Source organism: Mustela lutreola, chromosome 18, assembly GCF_030435805.1.
Source record: "Mustela lutreola isolate mMusLut2 chromosome 18, mMusLut2.pri, whole genome shotgun sequence".
Lineage (NCBI taxonomy): Eukaryota > Metazoa > Chordata > Mammalia > Carnivora > Mustelidae > Mustela > Mustela lutreola.
In genome coordinates this window covers 28618034-28635919 of record NC_081307.1, presented here as the reverse complement: position 1 = coordinate 28635919, position 17886 = coordinate 28618034, and positions in this window count along the sequence as shown.

Here is a 17886-nt window from a genome sequence, read left to right as displayed (position 1 = left end):
CTATTAAAAGAAACACACACATACAAAACATAGAAAATAGATCACATGCATCATCTTGAGATAGAAAAAGAGAAAGCACAAAATAAATAGGACAGAACCAACACTAAATATATCTTATCAAAAAAATGTAAATGGGTGGTGCCTGGGTGGCTCAGTGGGTTAAGCCGCTGCCTTCGGCTCAGGTCATGATCTCAGAGTCCTGGGATCGAGCACCGCATCGGGATCTCTGTTCAGCAGGGAGCCTGCTTCCTCCTTCCTCCTCTCTCTCTGCCTGCCTCTCTGCCTGCTTGTGATCTCTCTCTGTCAAATAAATAAATAAAATCTTTAAAAAAATGTAAATGAATAAATTTACCCTTTTAAAGCAAAACTGAGAGCAGCACAAGGAGAAAAGACACAGCTGGCCCAGGAACACAGAGACTAGAGATCATGAAAGCAAATGGAAGGAAATGGAAACAAAGTGTTAGAAAGGGTTAGAGAGAGAATGATAGATGGGAAGAACAGAGAAAGGAGATTCACCATAACTGTGGTATCCAAAAATGAAATTTCAAATAGTTGAACAGGACAAAAAATAATTCAAGAAAATATTGTTGGGATAAAAGAAAGCTGGAATCAACATGTCAAAAGAGTACACCACACTCCAGGAAAAATTGTTCCATAGTACTAAATATTTAGATATATCTTAGTAAACTTATGGGACTTGAAATGTTTAAAAAGGAATCCTCTGGGTGTCCAACCAAAAAGATTAAGTCACTTATAAGAAAAAACTCAGAGTGACCTCAAACTTCTTCACAGCAGCTGTCAGTACTAGAAAACATTAAGAAGGAAATGTGACCTTCTGGGACCAGGGTGGCCAAAGCTGGTTAAGCATCTGACTCTTGATTTTGGCTCAGATCATGATCTCAGGGTTGTGAGATTGAGCCCCATGTTGGACTCTGCTCTGGATGTGGTGCTTATTTAAGATTCTCTCTCTCCCTCTGCCCATCTACCCCTCGCTCACCCCCCTTCCCTCTCTAAAAATAAAATAAAAATAAAGGAAACATTCGGACATTAAAGAAAAAGACAAACAATTTTTAACATTCAAGAACTCAAGAAATATTGTCCCTAGGAGCCTTTCATAAGTAGTATACTAGGGAAAACTTTAACCAGGAAGAGATAACTGGGAAAGCTAGGGCATAGCTGTTGGCAGTGATCATTGACTCTATTTAACAGTATAACAAATATTAAAGCAAACGTGAAGATTAAAGTGATAGAAAAGAAAGTAAATATTATATTTTTTGATAACATAGAATGATATAATTAATAAAAGTTGGGGCAGAAGCTGAGTAAGAAGGTAGGTGGTAATAAGTATACAAATTTCCACATCTTTAATGGGATCAAAGGTCACCATTCAGAGTTGGCAAATCAACTAATGTTTTTTTTCCCCCAAGTGCTCAAAGGGAAACAGTAAGAAAGACATTCAATGAAGTTTGGGAATGATATACATATTCAACAATCAACTAAATTTGGGAATAGTACATAAAGTAGTGCGATGGTTAATTTTATGTGTTAACTTTCCTGGGCCATGGAGAAACAGTCTGTCTCTGTAGCAACAGGAGTTTAACCAGTCACTGGTTAAACATTGTTCTAGATGGGGTGGCTGGGTGGCTGGGTGGCTCAGTCAGTTGAGCATCCAACTCTTGATTTCAGCTCAGGTCATGATCTCAGGGTTGTGAGAATGAGCTCCCAACTGGGCTCTGCGCTGGGCATAGAGCCTGCTGAAGATTCTCTCTCTCTCTTTCTCTACCTCTGCCCCTTCCTGGCACCGCCCCCCCCCCCAAACAAAACCAAAAAAACAAAAAAACACTGTCCTGGCTGTCTCTGTGAGTGTGTTTCTGGAAGAGAATAATATCTGGGGGTGCCTGGGTGGCTCAGTGGGTTAAACCTCTGCCTTCGGCTCAGGCCATGGTTTCAGGGTCCTGGGATCAAGCCCCGCATTGGGCTCTCTGCTCAGTGGGGAGTCTGCTTCCCCACCCCACCCCCACCCCCGCCTGCCTTTCTGCCTACTTGTGATCTCTGTCTGTCAAATAAATAAATAAAATCTTTAAAAAGAGACAGAGAGAATAATATCTGACTTAGTAGACTGGGAAAACAGGTGGTTCTTCCCACTGTGGGTGGGCTTCATCCAATCTATTGAAAGACTGCATAGAACAAAAAGATAGAGGAATAGAGAATTTTCTGTTTCTACCTGACTCTCTTGGAGCTCTAGGACATCAGTCTTCTGCCTTCAGAATCAGACTTGGATTGGGGCATATAACCACCTACTCTCCTGGTTCTCAGATCTTCAGCGAGGGACTGGAACTCTATCAGTAGCTCTCCTGGCTTTCCAGTTTGCTGACTGCAGATCTGGGGCTTCTCAGCCTCCAAAGCCATGTGAGCCAATTCCTTACAATAAATTTCTTTATAATATATAAAGATATAATATATATTATATCTTATATATAGATAAATATATATCTATATATTTATATAAGATATATTTTATATATATGTTCCTTTTGGTTCTATCTATATCCTATGTGTTCTGCTTCTCTGGAGAACCTTGACTAATACAAATGTATATATAATAGTAGGGAACTAACAAGCACTGTCTAAAGAAATAAGAGAATAGGAGCATATATAAGGTAATAAGAGTAAACTCTGGGGAAAAAGCCCAAGTCTTACTACTTATTAAAAGAAGCACATACACACAAAACATAGAAAATAGATCATCTGCATCATCTTGAAAGAGATAGAAAAAGAGAAAGCACAAAATAAATAGGACAGAACCAATACCAAATATAGCTTATAAAAAATGTAAATGAATAAATTTACCCTTTTAAAGAAAACAGTTTCATACTGAATCACAAAGCAAAATATAACTCTATGTGGCATTTAGGAGATATGACTAAAAGAAAATTAAGCAGAAAGTTCGAAAATAAAGGGATAAGCAAAAATACATTAATAAAAGCAAAAAATATTCAATGGGGTACTGCGCAGGGTGCTTACATGGCTATGTACATAGAAAGTACTATCAAAATGATGATAGAAAGCAGGAGCTGAGATATTATCTGACAAGAATCCAGGTGAGACCAGGAAAGGCCCTGCTCAAAAGGGAAGGTATCTATTGAACCTTGCCTGGTGATTGACTCCCAAACTAAAAGACAGGAAAACGAGTAATCTTTTTCTAAAACAGGAATTCAGATAAGTATCCCATGCATTAATTCAACGTGGACTGATGTTAGCCATTGTTTGCCTCGACTAGAAACAACGTGGTTAATGTCACCTGTCCATCTACCCATGCATCTATCCTGACCGCTGGTATAGAGCTATGGATATGGCTATATTTGGGATTTTCCTTTTTTAATCCTAAAACTAACACTTTCATCGGTAACTCTTGGATGGTTTTTGCCAGAGACAACAAAATATGAACCGTGTCCTAATTTTTTTCTTCTACAGCATACAGGAAGAATTTCCAATCTATTAGCAATTCTTGGTCATTCCCATATCCCTACTCGGGCTGATCACAGCCTCTGGCTTCCCTGCTAGGTTGCTGTACTCCAATACAATTCTGTGATGCAGCGCCAATCCTCCCCACCCCCTCACCCCACACATAAGAACGCCCTTGCAAAAAAAAAAAAAAAAAACCACCCCAAGTACATGACTGTTTCCATCTTTCCCAAACACTGAAACACTGGAGCTTTTCTACATCTTTGGATAGAAGGCCAACAATACACAAAGAGGAACACAGCCTTGTGTGTATCTGAAACGGGTTTTTTTTTTCTTTTTAAGATGAATTCGAGTATTTTTTTTTTTAAAGATTTTATTTATTTGACAGAGAGAGACAGATCACAAGTAGGGAGAGCAGCAGGGGTGGGGTGGGGGGGAAGCAGGCTCCCCGCTGAGCAGAGAGCCCCATGCGGGGCTGGATCCCAGGACCCTGAGATCATGACCTGAGCCGAAGGCAGAGGCTTAACCCACTGAGCCACCCAGGCGCCCCTGAAATGGTTTTGAATTCATTTCAGATATCTTCTAGTATCACCGAACAACAAAGGGAATGAATAAAATCAAACTTTGAAAGAAACTGGAGTCCCCAGGATTGGTTGATATTGGGTATGCTGATCAGGACAAAGCCCGTGAGCCCATCCTCTGCAGGGCTCAGCTCACAAGCCATCTCCCGGAGCGCCCTTCCTGGGCCCCATCAATAAAGTAGTTCCCGCCCAACCGCACTATCTTTGAATGGTTTCTCAACGGGAACGCCAGGGAGCCCCAGGTTCTAGAAGACACGAAGGGTTCTTCAAGAGCCTGGGACTGAAACGCATCAGTCTGAACTTTGCAGGCTGGGCAACATCAGCACTTCTCACGAGGGATTGTCCTATTAATTTCACTAGAGGTCTTTCAGCCCTTTACCGCAGGCCCAGGAGGACGGTTCTTAGGTGGTTGAGCCCATTCTCCATTTCTGACACCAGATAAAGGGGTCCGCTGGTAATCGGATTGCACTACTGCAGTAGGGCGGTGGGGTGTGGGAAGACGGTAGGCTGCTGACATCAATCAGCTCCTCAGTCTCCCCAGGACGCCGCCGACTGACAGCAGCCAATGAACCTACGGTCAGAACACCGCCTTGGAATGTCCTTTCTAAGGAAAGAATTTTTTGATGCCCTGCGACTCAGCCGCCCACCTCTGCTGCTTTGCTAACGTGAACTGCAAAACGGGGGTGACTGCGTGGCTCCGTGGGTTAAGCCTCTGCCTTTGGTTCAGGTCATGATCTCAGGGTCCTGGAATCAAGCCCCACATCGGGCTCTCTGCTCAGTGGGGAGCCTGCTTCCCTCTCCTTCTCTGCCTACTTGTGATCTCTCTCTGTCAAATAAATAAATAAACTCTAAAAAACAAAAACAAAAACTGCAAAATGTAGATTGTGCAAGGTAGAAATGAATTATTAATTTGTTTTTTGCTTGTGATTCTCTCTCTCTCTTTTTTTAAATTATACTCTTCTCTTTTGTATTTGTTTGTTTTTTTGTGCGGTGGTCCAATGTAGCAATTTTGGGGGGGAAGAGCTATGGAATTGAAGAAGAACATTCTAGGTTTACGCCAAAGGACAATTCTAAATAAGGCTTATTACAACTTTGTGAGTCATTTCACCACACTAGTAAAATGGAGAATACAGAAGAAAATAGCAGTGAACATTACTTACCAATGGGTTTTGGCAATCCAAGTTGGCCTCTTTGTGTGTTGTCAGACAACTTAAAAACGCAGCAGTGGGTCCAAAAAAAAAAAAAAGGAATAGTACTTAACTACAAATCATAGCTCTTTGAAAGGCACTGCTTTCTTCACAGGAGGCACTTGAAATACCAAACCCACCGAGATGAAACGCCCAAGGCGCTGAGCGATTTTACAAAAACAGTAAACTGCATTTAAACAAAAGCCCAGCTCGCTTGAGTAGTTTTGCAAAACTGAAAACCCTGACAAAGTCCCATAAAGCTGGTGTGGAGAGAAATCGGGGAGCTTAGCAGAAGAAAAGTTCCTGACCTGGTCTTTGAGCTCAAAGGTGACTTGCGGGAGTACGTCGGGGACAAGAGTGAGGCTGATTTTCTGAGTGCTTTGAAGGTAAAGAATTTCTGCAAACACTTCGTCACATGAACTAGTTGGACAAGCATCCACCAGGCCCTGGAGAAAATGTGTTGACTTCTAGCAGCAAGATTCTTGGGTTTAAAGAGAAACCGAAGCTTTGGAAAAATCACATTGATAAGGAACACCTTGGAACAGCAGTTGCCACTGCTGTTTGGCCTTAAGGGTGAGGGAAGAGATCAGTTGGGTTGAAAGCCTCCTGGAAGAATTCACTGTCAGACAAAAGGAACCATGTTTTCCCTTCCTTTCAAAGCTGCTGAACACTTGGGGGAGGGATCCTTCCTCTGACTCTTCTGCTCAGCTTGGGAGGACTTGACTTTGAGAGACAACGAACTTTCTTTTTGTAAGATATCGCCTGAGGAGAACCCTCTGGATGAGATTCTTGACCTTTGCCTAGAGAAGTTCTGGATTTCTGCAAAAGCAAAGTATACTGCCTCTCGTGGGCAACAATGTTCAACTTCTTAAACAAGCAAGATTTTGTAGCTTAACAAGCATCAAGAACAGGGACAGAAATGGTCCTGTTCCAACTGAAAATGAGATCTATGGGAACCTATTTCAAATTCACTCTGGGATCAAGTATTTGTACAAACATAAGCACAGGATTCTTTTAAAGAAGCAAGATTTAGTCTTTACCTTGAGTTTCTAAAATATTTTTTTTATGCACAAATGGGCCCTATAAGAGATTAAGAAAACCAACATGTGTAAACAATCATCTTGTGACTGCTGGTCTTATATGATCATTTCATTCAATAAAGGAATGATTTTACAAAGTCTTATATAAAATGATGTAGCAGAGGGACACCTGGGGGGCTCAGTCTGACACATGTCTGCCTTTGGCTTAAGTCATAATCCCAGGGTTCTGAGACTGAGTCCCGTGTCAGGCCCCCTTCTCAGTGGGCAGCCTGCTTCTCCCTCCGCCTGCCGCTTCCCCCACTTATGCTCGCTCTAGCTCCTTCTCTCTCTCTCTCTGACAAGTAAATAAAATATTTAAAAATTGTGTTCTGGAGTCTATTTTTATTAATATTGCTTTGAGTTCTGTTTTATTTATTTATTTATTTATTTATTTATTTATTTGACGGACAGATCACAAGTAGGCAGAGAGGCAGGCAGAGAGAGAGGAGGAAGTAGATTCCCTGCTGATTGAGAGCCCGATGTGGGGCTGGATCCCAGGTCCCTGAAATCATGACCTGAGCTGAAGGCAGAGGCTTTAACCCACTGAGCCACCCAGGCACCCCTGAGTTCTGATTTTAATAGCTTTACTACTCAACATTGTCAATACATTTCCATGCTAACATCAATTAAAATCGATTTATAACCTTAAGTTAAAGTCAATCTACTGAGACTACCTTTAAAAAATTAAATCCCAATTTTGACTTAAGTCAGTTATTTATTTTATTGTGCTTCCTTATAACTTTTAAACATTTATGAAAAAGAAAATGATATATCTTAAGAGAGGAAAGCTAAATTGAACTATATTTTAACTGATCAGCACGGGAGTTTTGACCTGCTCCGTTTCCGACCTGGGCCGGTTCACCCCTCCTTAGGCAACCTGGTGGTCCCCCGCTCCCGGGAGGTCACCATATTGATGCCGAACTTAGTGCGGACACCCGATCGGCATAGCGCACTACAGCCCAGAACTCCTGGGCTCAAGCGATCCTCCTGCCTCAGCCTCCCGAGTAGCTGGGACTACAGGCGCGCGCCACCGCGCCCGGCAAATTGAACTATATTTTAAAAGAATGTTTGGCTACAAAGTAATTTTTAGTTTTAAAATGGGGGGAAAGACTCTTATACATAGCCATATTATATAACACATACATGCTTTATTACCCTCTCACATAGTAGAGATTTTTTTAATAAGAATTGTAGGCCAAGGATGGCTGGGTGGCTCAGTCTGTTAAGCAGCTGCCTTCGGCTCAGGTCATGATCCTGGAGTCCTGGGATCAAGCCCTGCATCGGACTCCCTGCTCAGCAGAGGGCCTACTTCTCTCTCTCCCTCTGCCTGCCACTCTGCTTTCTTGTGCTCTCTGTCAAATAAATTAAATCTTTAAAAAAAAAAAAAAAAAGTAGGCCAACTTGGATGAGGTTTTTAAAACACCGAGTAGAAATGTAAAGGAAGGAAATATTTGCTTATTCTGCCTACACTACTACTACTGTATCCTGGAACATCCTTAACATCTTGTTGGTAGAGGAAAACCACCAAACATAGAAGCTCCCTTCCCGCCAGGAGCATTGGCTGGGAAGACTTAGGTTTAGGAGAAATGTCCAATGACAAGATGCTTGAGCCACCAGGGGGCAGCATTAGGGCACTGATTTCTTAGGGAATTCCTAAAAAGAAGGAAAAGGCAGATAGACATCCCATTCAACTAGTATATATCCAGCATCCTATGTGCCAAACACCTAAGGAATTCACACTGACTGAAGAATGGAACGCTGCTAACAGGTATCAAAAGCAAAGTTGCCTACTTCCAATTTTGCTTATAATTTAGGTCATGAACATTCTCTCTCTTGAATAGCCAGGTTGGCCTTTTTAAAACAAACATTGTGATTTTCTCTCCCCACTTCAGGCCCATCTTTCTGTTATTAGTCCTGCTTCTTTGAATGGATGAGAGTTCAGGTAAGGCTATGTTCATTTTTTTCTTCTTCTTTTTTGATTTTACTTATTTATTTATCAGAGCTAGAGAGAGCACAAGCTGGGGGAGCAGCAGGCAGAGGGAGAAGGAGCCCAATACAGAACTGCTGAGCAAGAATCCCAATGTGGAACTTGATCCCAGGACCCCGGGATCACGATCTCTAAGCTTCAGGGCTCTGATCATTTCTAAGTGGGACAAAGAGATTGTCACTTTGGACACCCCCCCCCTTTTTTTTTGGTTGGGGGCAGGGAGGGGAAGAGAGGGAGAGAGAGAACCCCAAGAACGTTCCACACCCAGCATGAGCCGGACACGGGGCTCCATCTCACAACCCTGAGATCATAACCTGAACCAAAATCAAGAGTTGGAGCCCAATGGACGAAGCCACCTAGGCACCCCTTGGCCACTCCTTTCTTAAAATTATAGGCATCACCGTAGATTTTTCTCCTACCAATACCACTGTAGGAGTTTATTTGTATGTAGGTTTCCCTCTAGGCCTGCAAAGACTACATTATTTATCATCTGGTTCTTTACGGAAAAAGTTTGCCAACTCTCGTTCTAACCTATCATTATCTCTTCTTTGCACAAACTCAAAAGATTCCAGACTGTACATGATCTGGCTTCTTTCTACTTCTTCAATTAGCATGGCCTCTTCCTCAAACACATCAAATCTTCCCCTCTTTAGGACCTTTATACTTGCTGCATTCTTTCCCTAAAATACCTTTAAAGGTTCATTCTCATCCTTTAGGTCTTATCTCAAATATCACTGCCTAGGGTGAGTATTCCTTACCCCAGTTGTTCTCTATCACAAAATCACCCTTTTCATTTCCTTTGTAATTATCTCAATTATTTCTCTTTTGCTTACTCATTGCGTCTTTCCTTTACTAGAATGGAAACTTTTAAAAAAAATTAATTTATTTATTTTCAGAAAAGCAACATTCATTATTTTTTCACCACACCCAGTGCTCCATGCAATCCGTGCCCTCTATAATACCCACCACCTGGTACCCCAACCTCCCACCCCCCCTGCCACTTCAAACCCCTCAGATTGTTTTTCAGAGTCCATAGTCTCTCATGATTCGCCTCCCCTTCCAATTTACCCCAACTCCCTTCTCCTCTCCAACACCCCTTGTCCTCCATGCTATTTGTTATGCTCCACAAATAAGTGAAACCATATGATAATTGACTCTCTCTGCTTGACTTATTTCACTCAGCATAATCTCTTCCAGTCCCGTCCATGTTGCTACAAAAGTTGGGTATTCATCCTTTCTGATGGAGGCATCATACTCCATAGTGTATATGGACCACATCTTCCTTATCCATTTGTCCGTTGAAGGACATCTTGGTTCTTTCCACAGTTTGGCGACTGTGGCCATTGCTGCTATAAACATTGGGGTACAGATGGCCCTTCTTTTCATGACATCTGTATCTTTGGGGTAAATACCCAGTAGTGCAATGAAAGGGTCATAGGGAAGTTCTATTTTTAATTTCTTGAGGAATCTCCACACTGTTCTCCAAAGAGGCTGCACCAACTTGCATTCCCACCAACAGTGTAAGAGGGTTCCCCTTTCTCCACATCGTCTCCAACACATGTTGTTTCCTGTTTTGTTAATTTTGGCCATTCTAACTGGTGTAAGGTGATATCTCAATGTGGTTTTAATTTGAATCACCCTGAGGGCTAGTGATGATGAACATTTTTTCATGTGTCTGATAGCCGTTTGTATGTCTTGATTGGAGAAGTGTCGGTTCATATCTTCTGCCCATTTTTTGATGTGTTTGCCTGTTTCGTGTGTGTTGAGTTTGGGGAGTTCATTATAGATCCTGAATATCAACCTTTTGTCTGTACTGTCATTTGCAAATATCTTCTCCCATTCCGTGGGTTGCCTCTTTGTTTTTTTGACTGTTTCCTTTGCTGTGCAGAAGCTTTTGATTTTGATGAAGTCCCAAAAGTTTATTTTTGCTTTTGTTTCCTTTGCCTTTGGAGACATATCTTGAAAGAAGTTGCTGTGGCTGATGTCGAAGAGATTACTGCCTATGTTCTCCTCTAGGATTCTGATGGATTCCTGTCTCACGTTGAGGTCTTTTATCTATTTTGAGTTTATCTTTGTATATGGTATAAGAGAATGGTCGAGTTTCATTCTTCTACTTATAGCTGTCCAGTTTTCCCAGCACCATTTATTGAAGAGACTGCCTTTTTTCCACTGTATACTTTTTCCTGTTTTGTCGAAGATTAATTGAGCATAGAGTTGAGGGTCCATATCTGGGCTCTCTACTCTGTTCCACTGGTCTATGTGTCTGTTTTTATGCCAGTACCATGCTGTCTTGGTGATCACAGCTTTGTAATAAAGCTTGAAATCAGGTAACGTGATGCCCCCAGTTTTATTTTTGTTTTTCAACATTTCCTTAGTGATTCGGGGTCTCTAGAATGGAAACTTTATGAGACCAGTTGCCTTACTGCCTTATTTATCAGTGACTGGCACATAGTAGGCACTCAATTTTTTTAAAAAAGATTTTATTTATTTACTTGACAGAGAGAGAGATCACAAGGAGGCAGAGAGGCAGGCAGAGAGAGAGGAGGAAGCAGGATCCCCACTGAGCAGAGAGCCCGATGTGGGGCTCAATCCCAGGACCCTGGGATCATGACCCGAGCTGAAGGCAGAGGCTTTAACCCAGGTGCCCCATCAATTTTTTTTATTGTGGTAAATAAAATACACATAACATAAAATTTACCATTTTGAAGTATATAATTCAGTGGCATTAAGGACATTCACAGTGTTGAGCAACTATCACTACCATTTAGCTGAGTATTTTGTTCTCCCCATCCCTTCTACCACCAGTCCCCAGGCTACTTTCTCTCTCTATGAACTTGACTACTCTAGGCAGCATGTATAAGGGGAATCGTACAATATGTGTCTTTTTATAACTGGCTTATTTCACTTTGTATAATGTCTTCAAGGTTTACCCATACTGTGGCATGTGTCAGACTTTCCTTCCTTTTTAGGACCAAATAATATTCCTTTGTATGTACATAACCACATTTTCTTTATCCATCCATCCATTAATAAACACCGTAGGAAATTTCTTTTTTAAGATTTTATTTATTTATTTGACAGAGAGAGATCACAAGTAGACAGAGAGGCAGGCAGAGAGAGGAAGGGAGGCAAGCTCCCTGCTGAGCAGAGAGCCCGATGCAGGGCTCGACCCCAGGACCCTGAGATCATGACCTGAGCCGAAGGCAATTTAACCCACTGAGCCACTTAACCCACTGAGCCACGCAGGCACCCGGAAATTTTTAATTAAAAAAAAAAAATCTTAGCAATAGGAAGCATTCCTTAAGTCTCTTAAATTAAGTTTAACTGAACTTTACAATTATAATTAATGTATGGTTAGTATATGCTTAATTTTATATCTAAAATTCCCACTAGCAAAACTAAGAGAATAATCAGCAACAAGCCCCCAGAGATTTTACAATAAGACAGCCATTCAAAAGCATTAGGGCAGGGGCGCCTGGGTGGCTCAGTGGGTTAAGGCCTCTGCCTTTGGCTCAGGTCATGATTCCAGGGTCCTGGGATCGAGCCCTATATCAAGCCCTATATCAGCAGAGATCCTGCTTCCCTTCCTCTCTCTCTGCCTGACTCTCTGCCTACTTGTGATCTCTGTCAGATAAATAGATAAATAAATAAATCTTAAAAAAAAAAGCATTAGAGCAAGCAGCTTTTTTTTCCTTTTAATTTTTTATTATGGAATATATCACATATAATAAAAGAAAATAAAATAGTACAGGAAATCCCATACAATCATCACTCAGCTTAACAAGTACCACTCATCGCCAAACATTTTGTCTATAACTTCATCTACTACCCTCTTTCCTACATTATTGTGAAATAAATAATTTTGTCTATAAATATTTTAAATGTCCCCTAAAAGATAACTAAAGGGTTTTGACATCTTAACATTGTATTAGGTCGATTATTTTTTAAGGTTTTATTTATTCATTAGACAGAGAGAGAGAGAGAGAGCACAAGCAGGGGGAGTGATAAGCAGAGGGAGAATCAGGATCCCCACTAAGCAGGGAGCCTGATGTGGGGCCTATCCCAGGACCCTGGAATCATGACCTGAGCTGAAGGGAGATGCCCAACTGACTGAGCTACCCAGGTGTCCCAAGAAGATGTGTTTTTGTTTTTGTTTTTGTTTTTTGCTAAATTTGTTTATGGTGGTATCAGATACATGTCTGTAACTTTGTCATATAATTTGATGGAAAGCACTCCTTACTAAAACAAATTTTAAATTGGATCTTTTAGAAAGATTTATAAATGTTTGATTTTTTTTTTTCAAGAATGAAGACCCTGAGGGAAAATATTTGCCAACATTTAGCCACAAACAAAAAATAAAAAATCTTGGACTACAAGGTGACTATACTTCTTCAGGTGACTGGCATCTGGGTAGGGAACCAGACACTAAGTGTATGATTCTCTACTTTAGTGAGAAAAAGAATCACGAGGAGCTTGTTTAAAAAGCAGTTTCCGGGGCGCCTGGGTGGCTCAGTGGGTTAAGCCACTGCCTTCGGCTCGGGTCATGATCTCAGGGTTCTGGGATCGAGTCCCGCATGGGGCTCTCTGCTCAGCAGGGAGCCTGCTTCCTCCTCTCTCTCTCTGCCTGCCTCTCTGCCTACTTGTGATCTCTCTCTGTCAAATAAATAAATAAAATCTTAAAAAAAAAAAAAAAATAAAAATAAAAAAAAAAAAAATAAAAAAAATAAAAAGCAGTTTCCAAGGCCCCACTTCTCTGGATCTCTGATTTCATAGGACTGGGTTGAGATCTAGAAGCATGCATTTCTAATAATTGCTGGAGATAATTCTGATGGAAGGCATCCAAGATGGCCTCAAAACCCTATTTCTAAACTTTAGGACTCACTTGCTCCACAACTATGCCATTTAACATTTGTGCCTTTTAGTATTCTGTTCAGGAAAAATTTTCAGGTCCTGATCAAATAAATGTACCATAATCCAGCATTCCTTCCCCCCCTCTTTTAATTCTCTACTTGAATGATACACATTTCCCACAGGTTTATACATGAACACATATGGTTCTATTGTCCCTCTTGTGAGCATGACTAATTTTCATGGGCTTTGGAAATATGATTACTCTCTTGGTTTCCAAAGCAACGGTCTTGGTAAGTCGGGATGACATTGGTCTGAGCCACTTATTACATGAATAAGAGCATATTATGTGTTTGGTAATATTCATAAGTTCTTTTGTATCAGACTATGCCTAATGTTACGGCAGAAACAAATGCAATTTGGCTCAATTTTCTTATTTTAAAAACTATACCTAAATCAGCAATGCTTTTTATTAATTAACAACAATCTTCTTAGAAAATCATTTTATGCTACCTAATTAAAATGTCAGTTTTGCTGGGATGGAGCCATGGTTAAAGGAAAAGCTGAAAGAATAAGTGGCCTAAACAGGAGAAAAATATAGTAGAGGAACACAAAGAATAAAGGGAGGCTGGACTTCAGTTATTTATATAATCATGTTAAAGTGGTAAATTGAAGAGGATCAGAATATGCCATCCCAAACTATGCCCCTTTGGTATAAGGATGATTTTGAACTGAATGGCAATGAAGAAACAGCAGACACAAGAAAAACCCTTGAGGGGCACCTGGGTGGCTCAGTGGGTTAAAGCCTCTGCCTTCGGCTCAGGTCATGATTTCAGGGTCCTGGGATCGAGCCCCATATTGGGCTCTCTGCTCAGCAGGGAACCTGCTTCCCTCTCTCCCTCTGCCTGCCTCTCTGACTACTTGTGATCTCTGTCAAATAAATAAATAAAATCTTTAAAAGAAAGAAAGAAAGAAAGAAAGAAAGAAAGAAAGAAAGAAAGAAAGAAAGAAAGAAAAACCCTTTACTCTCCACATTCTGCCTAAATCAAAGCATACATTTTCCTTTGTGAAGGTGTCTCCTTCTCTTGTAGCAGAAAGAGAAAAACCTTTTATCATGGGAGAGGGAGAGAGCACAGCACTGAGATGAGTCTGCATAAACAAAGCCATACTAAATAATCCTATCTTCTGGTGATTTCCCCAATATATTTACTTTCCCACAATTCACCAAACCCCTTTTACTTTGTCACTTCTACCAAATTCATTGACTTGATTAAGGCAATATATAAACCCCCTGAGTTTAGTTACTTCTGCAGAGCTTCACTTTATATGAAGGCTACCATGCACATAAAAAAATTGAAATATTAACATCAGATAAAATTTGTATGCCATTTCTCCTGTGAATCTTTTTAAATCAAATTTTCATGCTCCAGACATGAACCTTAGAGTATAGAGGAAACTTTTTCCTCCCCTTCACAATTATTTAAGAACTGAATCCACTAGGCATTTGCTCACAGTTTTCCTTTAACTAAGAAGGAATAGTGGTATAGTAAAAAGAACTTTGAAGTTGGACTAGCCTGGATTGAAATCTTGAGTCTCCTATTTGATGAATGAGTTTGGGCAAGTTATTTAAATGCTGTACTCGGGGTCCTTGGTGGCTCAGTTGGTTAAGCATCTGCCTTGGACTTCGGTCATGATCCCCAGGGTCCTGGGATCCATCCCTGCATCAGGCTCCCTGCTTTCGGACTCCCTGCTTGACAGGGACCCTCCTTCTTTCTCTTCCTCTGCTGCTCCTCCCGCTTGTACTTTCTGTCAAATAAATTTTTTAAAAAATCTTTAAATGCTGTGCCTCAATTTCTACATATATAAAACTAAGATGATAAGGCCAACCTAACATAATTGCTGTGAGGATTAAATAAGATGAAACATGCAAAATAATTTGCACAAAGTAGGACCTCAGTAATATTTGGTTCCTCTAAATTTTGATGCATATCTCTGTTGTTAAAATAAATATCCTTTTTATAGAGATAAGAGTTTAGGAAGCAGGCTGGATAGAATTTGAATCTTGAGCTTCTCTCTCTTTCTCTAGGTGGGATGCCATTAAAATACCTAGATGTCTAACTGTTAGACTGTTAGTTGGCCGTCTTGTACAGAGGACTTTGTAACTGAAAGAGGGATTTGAGAAAAATCCAAGATCCCAAAGCACAGCAGGAAAACCCTTAAGACAGTGGATATTGCTGAATGATTCAGAAGAAGGAAGGGAGAAGGGAAGGGAAAGAGAGTATTTGCCTATCATCAATATGTAGCAAGAGCTTTTATGCACTAATTCTGCTTAAAGGGGTCTCTATGAAGAAAATAATTTGAAATATATAAAAATAATTAAGCATATAGATGATCATCTCAATCTTAAGAGATTGAGAAGCTGAAAACCTGAATGGACAGAAATTATAAACTAATTATAGTATTTTATATGATAAAATATTCCTTAGCTATTACAATCAATGCAAAGGAGTAGATACATTTATCAGCTCAATTATGTAAAAAAAGGTACACAGATGAAAGAAACTGGAAGGATAAACAATTTTAAAGGTACTTAACTTTGAGTTAGATCGTAAATACATTTTTAATACAGTTATTTTTAAAAGATTTTATTTATTTGAAAGAAAGAAAGTGAGCAAGAGAGCACGAGTAGGGGGAGGGGCAGAGGGAGAAGCAGACTCCCCACTGAATAGGGAGCTCAACGTGGGGTTTGATCCCAGGACCCCAAGATCATGACCTGAGCTGAAGGCAGAAACTTAATGGACTGAGCCCCCCTGGTGTCCCTAGTCAATTTACATTTAATGTAATTATTGATATGGATGATATGAAGGTCAATGATTTTATTATTTGTTTTGTCTATTCCACCTGGGTATTTTTTTTTTCTCCCATGTTATTCCTTTCTTGATTTCTTTGATGTTAACCGAATAATTTTCAGAATTCTATTTTAATTTTAGCAAAACCTCTGAGGATTTTTTTTTAAATGGTTACCTTAGGAATTACAATACACATCCTTAACTTTTTAGTATTTTTTTTTAAAGATTTTATTTATTTATTTGACAGAGAGAAATCACAAGTAGATGGAGAGGCAGGCAGAGAGAGAGAGAGAGGGAAGCAGGCTCTCAGCAGAGAGCCCGATGTGGGACTCGATCCCAGGACTCCGAGATCATGACCTGAGCCGAAGGCAGCGGCTCAACCCACTGAGCCACCCAGGCGCCCCACTTTTTAGTATTTTTAAAGTTAATATTGTACCTCTTCACATAATATACAAGAACCTTGCATCCCACACACACCTTTACTTGTCCTATGTATTATATCTACATATATTATAAACCCCACTATACAATTATGCTTTTTGCTTTAAACTTACATATTTTAAAGAAATTATGACCCCCCAAATCCCTTTCTATTTATTTTTCTGGTGCTTCATTATTCCTTCCTGAACGTTCAGTTTACCATCTAGTACTATGTCCTTTCTGTCTAAAGAACTTCATTTAACATTCTTTATAGTACAGGCCTGCTGGTAACAAATTCTCTTAGTTTTCTTCTAAATAAAAACATCTAAAATTGCCTTCATTCTTGAAGGATATTTTCATTTCATCTTGAAGAATATTTTGCTACAATTCTGGGTTGACTTTTTTCTTTTAGCACTTTAAAGATGCCATTCCTCTTGATTCTGCTGGGGAGTCAGTAGTAGTTCAAATCTTTGTTCCCCTCATTTAATATTTTCTCTGGCTATTTTCAAAATTTTCTCTTTGCTTTTGCTTTTTAGCAGTTTGACTGCTGTACCTAGATGTGATTTTCATTATAGCCTATAGCTTCTTGAATCTGGTAATTTATGTCTTTCATCAAATTTGGTGAAATTTCAGCCATCTTTCTTCAAAAAACTTTTATGGCCCATTCTCTCTCTCTGTCCCTTCTGGAACCCTACATGTTAGACCTTTTGGTGTCATCTTGAAGGTCGCTGAGGTACTATTCATTATTTATTTTACAGTATTTTTTTCCTCTCAGATCTTCAGATTGAGTACTTTCTATTGATTTATGTTAAAATTCACAAATATTTTATAATTTCCACTCTTATTTTTTTTCTTTTTTTTTTCCACTCTGATCTTAAGGCTACTGAGTGCAAGTTTTATTTCAGATACACTTTTTCAGTTATAGAATTACCTTTTGCTTCTTCTTGAATTTCTTTCTTTTGAGATTTTCTACATTTTCTTTCGTTTTGAGTGTATTTTCTCTAAAGGTCTTGAAGCATAGTCCCAACAGCTGCTTTAAAATCTCTGTCTCTAATTCCAACATCTGGTTCATCTTGGAGCTGATATCCATGGGCTGAATTTTGGATCACATTTTCTTATTTCTCCATATGTCTAGTAATCTTGGATACTACCTGTATCCAAGTGAACGATGACTTTGTGAATGATGTACTTTAGAGATGCTTGGTTCTGTTATGTTTCTCTAGTTTTTTGTTTCAGCAGGCATTTTGCCTTGGCTAAGCTCAAATTCCAACTCAGGGCAGTTCTTTTAACCTTATCTAGCCTGCTTGGACTGTCCTGCACATGTGTAGTCTAGGAGTTAGCTAGAGATTCGGCAAGTTTCTGTAGACTTTAAGCCTCCTTCTCTCTGGCTCTCTCCTTGCTGGGATCTCTTTCCCCCACTTCCCAATACTATTTAATTGCCTCTACATCTCATTGTTAAGGGAAAGGAAG